The sequence below is a fragment of the Citrus clementina genome, unplaced genomic scaffold, assembly GCF_000493195.1.
Source record: "Citrus clementina cultivar Clemenules unplaced genomic scaffold, Citrus_clementina_v1.0 scaffold_2, whole genome shotgun sequence".
Lineage (NCBI taxonomy): Eukaryota > Viridiplantae > Streptophyta > Magnoliopsida > Sapindales > Rutaceae > Citrus > Citrus x clementina.
In genome coordinates this window covers 1232858-1243093 of record NW_006262688.1, presented here as the reverse complement: position 1 = coordinate 1243093, position 10236 = coordinate 1232858, and the positions used below count along the sequence as shown (strand labels likewise).

At 34.0% G+C, this 10236-nt stretch overlaps 1 non-coding gene across 1 annotated transcript; it reads left to right on the top strand.

Moving 5' to 3' along the window:
* Positions 1-2438: 2438 nt before the first annotated feature.
* On the top strand, positions 2439-2542 carry LOC112101297. The gene has a single exon (XR_002907424.1). It is a non-coding gene; the product is annotated as a small nucleolar RNA R71 (small nucleolar RNA).
* The last annotated feature ends 7694 nt before the right edge of the window (positions 2543-10236 follow it).

Genomic DNA, 10236 nt, shown 5'->3' with positions numbered 1-10236 from the left:
AATAAAATTCATGGCCTGCTAATCTATCAAGCATTTGATCAATAAATGGTAAAGGAAAATGGTCTTTACGTGTGACAGAATTCAACTTTCTATAATCAATGCATACACGCCATCCTGTAGTTACTCTAGTGGGTATCAATTCATTATCAGCATTCGTAACTACTGTGACTCCTGACTTTTTGGGGACAACTTGTACAGGACTGACCCATGAACTATCAGAAATGGGGTAAATGATACCTGCGTCTAATAGCTTAAGGACTTCTGTTCTAACAACTTCTTTCATGTTAGGATTTAACCGACGTTGCATCTCCCTAGTAGTTTTAGCATTTTCATCAAGGTGAATGTAATGCATGCAGTCTACTGGGTTTATACCTTTTATGTCTGCTATGGTCCATCCTAATGCTCCTTTGTGGTCTTTTAAAACATTCAACAACTTACCTTTTTGTTCGTCATTGAGGGATGATGAGATGATTACCGGTAGAGTACTTTCCTCTCCCAAAAATGCATATTCCAATGTGTTGGGTAATGGTTTGAGCTCGAGTTTCGGTGGTGATTCTGATGATGGGATGAGTTTCTTCTCTGATGGTGCTAGTTGTTCAACTCTTGACTTCCATTTATTAGTGTCCATAGATGGTGCTGAGTCAAGCAGGGCATTGACCTCTTCGACCGATCTGTCAATATCAAAATCAAAACCAAAGTGAGTTAAACATGTTTGTAAAGGATCATCACTAAGGTTTGAAACAAAAGTATCATCAACTAATGCTTCAATTAAATCCACATCAACAATTCCATCATCTACACTGTGAGGTTGTTTGGCAATGTTGAAGATGTTCAGCTCCATAGTCATGTTGCCGAAAGACAACTGCATATTTCCAGTCCTGCATTGAATGTGAGCATCTGCAGTTGCCAAGAAAGGTCGGCCTAGAATAATGGGGATGTGCTTCCTTGAATCCTGTATTGGTTGAGTGTCAATTACAATGAAATCAACAGGAAAATAAAACTTGTCTACCTGGATAAGTACATCCTCCACAATACCACGAGGTATTTTCGTGGACCGATCTGCAAGTTGTAACACCACTGGAGTTGGGTGTAATTCTCCCAGTCCAAGTTTCACAAACACAGAGTAAGGCAATAAATTTACACTAGCTCCTAAATCCAACAAAGCATTCTCAATTGTGTGGTTCCCTATACTACATGAGATAGTGGGGGAGCCTGGGTCTTTGCATTTTAAAGGAATTTTATGTTGGAGTATAGAACTAACGTTTTCTGTTAAAAATGCCTTCTTTTGGACATGCATATTTCTCTTTTTAGTACAAAGATCTTTAAGAAACTTGGCATAAGATGGAACTTGCTTTATAGCATCAAGTAAAGGAATGTTAACACTTACCTGTTTGAAGATTTCGAGAATCTCACCTGTAGATTTTCCCTTTTTTCCTTTCGCTAACCTCTGAGGAAATGGAGCTTTCGGAACGTATTCTCGTGGGTTGGTTTCTTCTTTCTCCTCCGGTGATGATTCCTCAACATTCACAGGTACAATTTGATTTTCTTTTGTCACTGGCATCTCCACTTTGTTGTCGACTTCCTTTCCTTTTCGCAAGGTCATTACTGCTTTGACTTCTCCATGCTACTGTGGTGAACTGGTACTTGCTTCATGCACTCCTTTAGGGTTAGGCACTGGTTGACTTGGAAACTTACCTTTCTCAACGGTCATTGCCAAGGTCTGAACTGAAGAAGCAAGTTGTCCCACCATCTTCTCGAGGCTTGAAACTGATTGAGCTTGTGAGTTGAAGCCTGCTCTCAACTCATTTCGTAGTCCATCAATGGTGCGGTTCTGTTGCTCAATCGTGGAGTGAGTAAGATTCCTGAAATTCTGAAATGCATCCTCCCATGGTCTAGGTTGAGAGTGGTTCTGGTTCTGATTGTATGGTCTAAATGGTGGCTGAGAGGCTTGAGGAATTTGTTGCATTGGTGGAGCTGGAGCTGCTGGTCCATTCTGTTGGAATCCTTGAGACCATGAAAAATTGGGGTGGTCTCTCCATCCAGGGTTATATGTATTGGAGTATGGGTTGTAATTCGATGGTTTTCTCATTACACATATGGCATTGGCTTGATCTGAGTATGAGTCCTGGTCATGTGGTTCTGTTGATTTAGCAGTCGATAACGATGCTATTTGTCGAGCAAGACCTTCAACCATCTCCTTGACTTCTTTGATTCCTGAAGTTGATTCGCCAATTTGAACCTCATTCACTCCTTTAATTCTTCTAGTAGTCCTAAGTGATCGACTCCGTTGTTGGGAATTATCTGCTTGTCGCTGGAAGAATTCCCAAATTTCTGATGCACTTTTTGACATTAGCTCTCCTCCACTTGTTGCCATTAGCCATTCTTGCACATTCGGCAATAATCCCTCCAAAAAGTATTGGCATTGGTGCCATTTCTCGTACCCATGATGTGGACACTTCAAGAGTAGCCCATTGAATCGCTCCCATGTTTCGAAAAATTGCTCGTCCTCTCTCTGGGTAAACTCTGAGATTTCCCTGCGAATAGCATTGGTTTTATGCACTGGGAAATATTTATTTAAAAATTTTGTAACCATTTGTTCCCATGATGCAATGCTATTAGCAGGCAATGTATTAAGCCATGAACGAGCTCTATCTTTTAAAGAAAATGGGAATAGTCTAAGTTTAACATCATCATCTGAAAAATTCTCATATTTGAATGTTTGACAAATGGCATGAAAATCATTCAAATGATTATATGGATCCTCATTTTCTAGGCCATAAAATGTAGGGAGACAATTTAACACACTAGGTTTTAATTCAAAACTCCTAGCAGCTACATTTGGGTATCTTATGCATGACGTGCTCAAATTAGCTAAGGGACTAAAATAGTCCTTAAATGGCCTCTCCTGTGGTGCTTGTAAATCCATTTTATTTTTAACGTGTTTGTGTGTGCGAAGTGTTTTTTCTAGTTCAAGGTCTATAGGTTCAAGATTAGGTAATAATGACCTACGACCATGCATGCAAAATAAATAAAATAAAAATAAAGATGCAAACAAAACAAAAAATAAAGATGGGAACAAAACAAATAAAAATAAAGAAGAGGGAGAAATTACGATACTAACCTTATTGCGCTATTACAACCTTTCTATAAAAATACACAAAAATAAATACGTGAAAGAAATTAACTAAAAATTAAATTAATAAAATAAACAAAAAAAAATTACAAAGAAAAATAAATTGAAAATTAAATTACAGAATTTTAAAGAAGAGAAAAAATAAAAGAAATACTAACCTTTAAATGTAGATTCACTTTTTTTTTCTTTTTTTTTTAATAATAAAAAAAAAATACAAGAAAACAAATAAAAGAAATTATTCACAAAAATTAATTCTATGAATTAAAATTACTTACCTCCCCGGCAACGGCGCCAAAAACTTGTTGTGCAAATTTTAATGTACTCGCAAGCGCACGAATCTATTGTAGTGTAGATCAATGGTGACGAGTGTCGATCCCACGAGGAGGTGGATTTTAATTATATATAGAATTAATTTTGTAAATGGGTGGTTGGAATTATGGTGGAAATGATTTGAAATATGCTACAACTTAAATTAAAATGGCGAGAATAAATTCTAAAATTGGAATTGCAATGGTGAGAATAAATTGAAGAGAATTCTATTGAAATGACGTACTTGGGTATCTGGATCCGTATCAACATGCATCATGGGCTAAATATTCCTTATTAATGCCAATTAAATCATGAGGGGGGAATCCACACCTCATGAACCACGCTCTAATCAATATGGTGCTAAGGGCTTATCGTGCCAAATAATAATAACCTTGTACTAGAGGGCCGGTGAAACCAAGGCGGTACTAGACAAGAATATTATTATTTGTCGACGAGAAGTCAAAACATCCACAAAAACTAGAGGGGAAGAGAAAATAAATTTACCAAATTAAGCCCATGACACATGTTGAGACTTCACCTTCAACCCAAGCTTGAAAGAAAATTAGCCACTCATAATTGAACTAGGGGCAAAATGGGAATTTATTAAAATATGAAGAAAATACAAGATGGAGAGGGAATTACAGAAAATGGATCCCAAAAATGGATTCAGAGATATCAAATTAGGGGGGGAGGCCCCCTTTTTATAGATACATGGAGTAAATCATGGCCATCGGATTAAAAATAATTTGGACGCTCAGGATTGCGCCACGTCATCAGTCAACAGTCCACGGTTTGACCACGCGGATGAACAGTAACACAGTTTGACCCGACTTTGAACAGTAACGCGGTTTGACCCGGATGAACAGTAACGCGGTTTGGTTGAAAATAATCCTGTGTGATGCATGCACCGTACGCGAGATTTTTCGTCCACTGATATGCTGCCACGTCACCATCAACAGTACATAAGAATTTTAGTCCAACAGGATCGTGACACCTCATCAGTCAATGCCACATCATCGGTCAATGCCACGTCATCATCCGTCTATGTGAACAGTGTCGTGAACAGTAACATATACAGTATCGTACACGTGAATAGTACCGTACATGTGAATAGTGCCATTTTTCCTTTTATGCTCCTCCTAAGGTTTTCGACCGTCCTGAGTTCAAAAGTGATGTCCGTTTTGCCGTCTGATTTCTCCTTTATTGTGAAATGACTATAATGCCCCTAAAATACATAAATTACTTAATTAAAATAAAACACACGTAATTAAATCATAAGAATGTTAAATACATAAAAGTAAGGGTTGTTAGTAAGACTTGAAATGTAAAATGACGGTTTTCTCCTTTATAAATATGCATTTTCTAACACTCAACATGAAGCAGTTGTCCAAAGCCAAGAAATATCCTTAAGAAACCTAGAGAATTGGAATAGATAACTTACTACAACATTAAGCAATAAACCTCAGAGCAGTCTGCCAAACAACACAGAAGATGTTAAAAGAGAAAAGCTGGAAAGGATGTTTATATTCATTAGTAATGTCAGATAATATTATTTGATTTCCTATAAGAAGATTACACAAATATGGAAACATCTTCATCTTCAATTTCAATTCCTTCATCTTCTTCATCTCATATCTCACTTTCCTCTACCCTATCTCTTCCAAAATCATGTTAAAAACATATAGCCTCTAAAATTGAAAATCTTTTTGAATATTCCTATATCCCTGAGTCTGCCCAAATCAAGGAATCTCAGTTTCCCATCATGAGTCTTTACAATCTATACAAACAAAAAACTTCTTTCACTAGAAGTATCCGTACCTTGATCTCCACTAAAAGACCACTCCCAAAGGAATATATTCAGTCTTCTAGACTGGATCAGTGTGCTTTACAAGCCTCTCAGAGTGAGCAACATGTCACTCTAGAAATACCTCCAGATCTTGTAGCAAACTGGAAATGAGAGGGGTATACGCATCTTCATCTTGGTGGTGTTAGATTGATTCTGACCCTCCATAGTAGAAAAAGCTTATCTGTTATAGCCCGAATTGCTCTCTTAGACACCAGGTTCAAACAATACCAACATGCGGTAATCGGAACCGTCCTAACTACACTCCATGCTGGCAGTGTCTTGTTAACCTTTTACCCAAATTTCAACCTCTCTTTTGAGGATCCCAACCTTCCCACGACCCTTAAGGTCCAAATCCAGCTCGAAGCCAAAAGGCACTAAACAAAAGGTTGCATAATTAAATATGAGATTATGACATTAAAATTAAGCCCTAATGGCATTGTTGAGGGAATATGAATAAACCTTCCTTCCTATATTAATTAATTGATATATTTAAGCCACTAAAGTTTAATTGTTGGCATAATAAAATAAATGAATGTTTCAAACTTATAATTAATTATTATTAATGGTTACATATTATTGAATTTAAATAGAAAGAGGAAGAGACATGTAATCTAATAATTATTTTTTATTTTTAATATTTTGTAATGTAATTATTTTTTTAATTTCAACCAATTATTAGATAATAGAGAATACAAGAAGATGAGAAATGGTGATGCCACATCACCTCCTCTAGTCCCAACTTTATATATATACTAGAAAATATAACCGAGTTTCATGCGGCTTTAAAAAAAGAATTTAGTATTATCATTTTTTCTTACTTTACACTTGATGAAACTGATAAAAAATATGAATTGATTTTTTTTAAAGATGAGGCAACCTTATAAAAAAATAAAAAAAGCTATTAGCCAGTAATACAAATAAAGAAGTAACGCAAGATAAAGAATAAAATGAGAGAATATATTATTAGAGTGATTTTATTCATTCCAATTGTGTGTGTACAAAACAAAAAGATGAGCTCTCCTTTTATAGTTACATAATCACTCCATAAAATTAATAAAAAATTATGGATCATAATTCCTTGTGCGATAGTGGGAGTTATATGCAAGCTAAAGGTTGCTAATGGGAGATAGTGGGGAGACTAAGAGATATATGTTATGAACATCCACATTTATTTTAATAAATTCATAACACTCCCCCTTGGATGTTCATTACAAAGAATGTGCCTCATTAAAACCTTTACATAATTATTATTGTGTAATAACAATCAAATTAATTGTAAGAAGATGAAAAGCCAAATCTAAAAGAAAATTTCTCTTTTTATTAGATAATAGAGAATATACAAAGATGAGAAATGGTGATGCCACATCACCTCCTCAAGTCCCAGCTTTATATATATATATATATATATAGATATATAGATTTCATGTTGTCTTTTTCTAAGTATTTTAAGGCTAAATATATTTTTTTTGTGAGCTGGTGATTTACTTAATCAATTCGTATATTGATTATATGTCTGCTAGCTAAATTAGTTAGTAAAATTTAATATGTCAGAGTAAGAGATAAAAGATTTAAACTCTATTAACATAGGCGGTGATGCAGAGCAAGAAATTGAAGAAATCCTAATTAGATTGAAATTTTTAATATTAAGGAATATTTTAATTAATTTGTATTCTAGTTTAATTTGGTTTCCTATTTAGAGTCTTATTGTTTAGGCATTAATTATTTAGTTAATATTTCTAATTTAGGTATAAGTCTTATTAAAAATAGGTTTTCTAGTCAAATTATGATAAGTCTTAGTTAGTATAAATAAGTGTCTTTTGTAACTTTTACAAGCAGAGATTCGATTTCAATAATATTTTCAATTTTCAAATCTCTTTGTGAGTATTTGAACAGTTGATTCTCGGTATTCTTCGGAATCAATAAGTCTTAACCCCTAAATTCGCGGTATTCTTTTTGAATCAACATGAATTTAACTGTTCTTTTATTCTAATGTTCTCTAGAATCAACAGAATATTTCGAACATTAAACTTCCGCTGCATCAGGCAAGGAAAGCTATCAATATGCTATGCTTAAAGAGTATAAAAGTTAGCACAAAAATTATAACAAATAAAATAAATTTGTCTTCTAGTGAATTTTTTTCCTCTTATTGTAAAACTTTTTTCTCCTGTAATATTGGTGTTATTTTTTTATGCTCAGTTTTGTGCATCTATTACTACTAATTAGTAAATATCGAGTATAAGAGTCAATGTCATTTAGTTAAAATGGTAAAATCTCTTTTATTAAAATTAAAAGGTTTGAGGCTCAAACCTTACTCAGAAAGGAGATTAATATTCCATTAGGCTAAAGAAAAAAATATCATACATGAGAACTAAGTTTCACATCATATCTTTTAATAAACAGATGTCACATTATATTGTGTCAATAGTTGAAAAACAAATTTTAATTCTCAATGCGAGGTACAATTTTCTTAAATATATTAGAATTTAGTTTTAAGCTAATAAGCCCCTTGAGTTTATAATATTTAATTTTAAGAAATGATGACGTAAGCGATGACATAAGCGATGATGTAAGAAGAAATGTAGAGAAAGTTAAAGAATTCTAGAATTTAGTAAGTTATTTATGAAGGTTAATCTTAGCCATTGATCAAGAGTTATGGTGGCAAAATCCTAGTCATCCATTAGCATTAAGAAATCCTATAAATACCCCCCACCACCTCTCATTTTCAATGCAAACCTAGAAATTTCATTCCCTTCTATTCTAAGTCATAATAACAAGAGTAGAGGAATCCTTAACTTAGAAATGTTTAGAGAAGTCAAGATCAAGAGATAAGTAACACTTCAATTGCAATGTAAGGACAAAATTATTTTTATACTTAAACTCAGTTTTAACAATCCCTTTATATTATGATGACTATTATAGTGTGATTAGTTCTATTCTAAATCTTTATATGGTCGGTCCTGCCGCATAATATGTGATGTTATGGTCGGCTCTGCCGCCTAATATGTGATGTCATGGTTGGCTCTACCACATAATATGTGATACTTATACTTATGTTATGGTCGGCTATGCCGCCTATATTGAAGACTCTTTTTTTAAAAAATGTTGTGTGTTGATTTTGTTATGCATCGAGGAATTTCAAATGTTATAAGTTGCATTGAATGCATGCATATCATGGACTACATTATGAAGAAGACGTTTAGAAAATTAATTTATGAAAAATAGGTGGTTGTACTACCAGGTGGCAAAGTTCTAAGGAGGGCAAGCCCTCAAAGCTAAGTTGAAAGAAATCTTTTGGGGACGGCAATACGGAACGCCCAAAAGATCAACTAATGAGACCCAAGGGCATATTGTTTAAACAGTAAAAGTGCCAGCCTTGTAGTGCAACATACTTAGGGCCCAAATAAAGTTGTTTTGTATTTTCTAAGTTTCTTTTAAGAGCTTAATATGGTCATCCATATGAATCATAATTTATACATACATTAAAGTGTTATCTTACTGGGCATTAGCTCACCAAGTCCTTACATTGCAAGTAACGATGAGTAGGGCAAGCTGGCACCAAGTCCTAACCAAGACGAAGTGCATATGGGCATAGCCGACCTTGGGATTTTATGATGGGCTCAACTTTGTGTTTATAAAAATAAGTATCTTGGTTTTATGTAATAATTAAGTTTTTAAATAAACTAAAAAATCTCTATATGACTCTTACTTTTCTGTAATAAAGTTTTGTTGGATTGTGCTAAACTTTTAGAATTCGTATTTATATTAAAATTAACTGTGTTTTTATGCATTTTTTTAAGTAAATAATATAGTGGAGTGTTACACTCAACTTTACCATCGTAATCTTATAAGTCAATTGTCCTTTGCCACATTAGTTTAGAAAATAACCATTACTCTCATTTGATCCATAAAGGTCAATGAAATATATACCAAATGAAATAAGCAACTATCAACATCAAGTCATAATTCAGCATGCCAATGGACTTGTAGAGCATTGGCACAACCCATGCACTCAAGGTTTGAGTGCACCTTAAACACATGGGTTCAAGTTCTAGTACTAACTGGGTAAGTGTAAGATTTTAGGGGTAAGACTTTATCCCCATAGTTCGAGGTAGAGTATTATGTAAGGATAGAAATTCGGGTTGTGTCATAGTCGAATTATTAATGATAGAAATTCTAGCAGTGTCATAATAGAACTATTTAGAATAGTCCATAATCTATCAATGTATAAAATAAAATAAAAAATTCATAACTCAGTATATATTCCTCATGGCTGGGTAGGGGTAAAACTTTATCTCTATAATTCAAGGCAGAATATTATGTGAGGATAAAAATTAATGTTGCCCCATAATAGAATTATTAAGAATAGAAATCTAGGTCGTGTTATAATAGAATTTTTAAGGATACTTCTCCTTATGCGACATTAGTTTGTATACATTTTTTTTAGTATAAGGTGGTTGCGTTTAAATCTATCAATTTTGTCTTTAACTTCATTGAAAAAAAAAAGCAATGTTATAACAATTATGACATTATTGACAATAAAAAATTGTTAAAAATTAAAAATTCACTAAAAGGACATCATCATTTCAAGTAAAAAAACTCATAGTCGGTCCAAACAACCGAAGCTCATTTTAAAAAAAGAGCAGATGGGATTGTAAAATTGACTTTTCAATCACCATCCACTTCGTAGACTCCTATTGTTTCTCTTCCACCCTCTGAACAATCAACACCCAGAAACTCCTTTTCATACTTTTCTATGATCATAACTGTATCTACGGCACAAGAAAATCTTCCCATCCATGGATTTGCCTCAAATGGCTATCCGATCTACCCGGACAAAATCAATGGTCATTTTTTATGGGATGTTCCAGGTTCCTATATGTGTGATCTAGGTTGTCCTTACCTCAAAGACGAAGATGACGATGATGATTTCAATAGGCGTCCCAGGCGG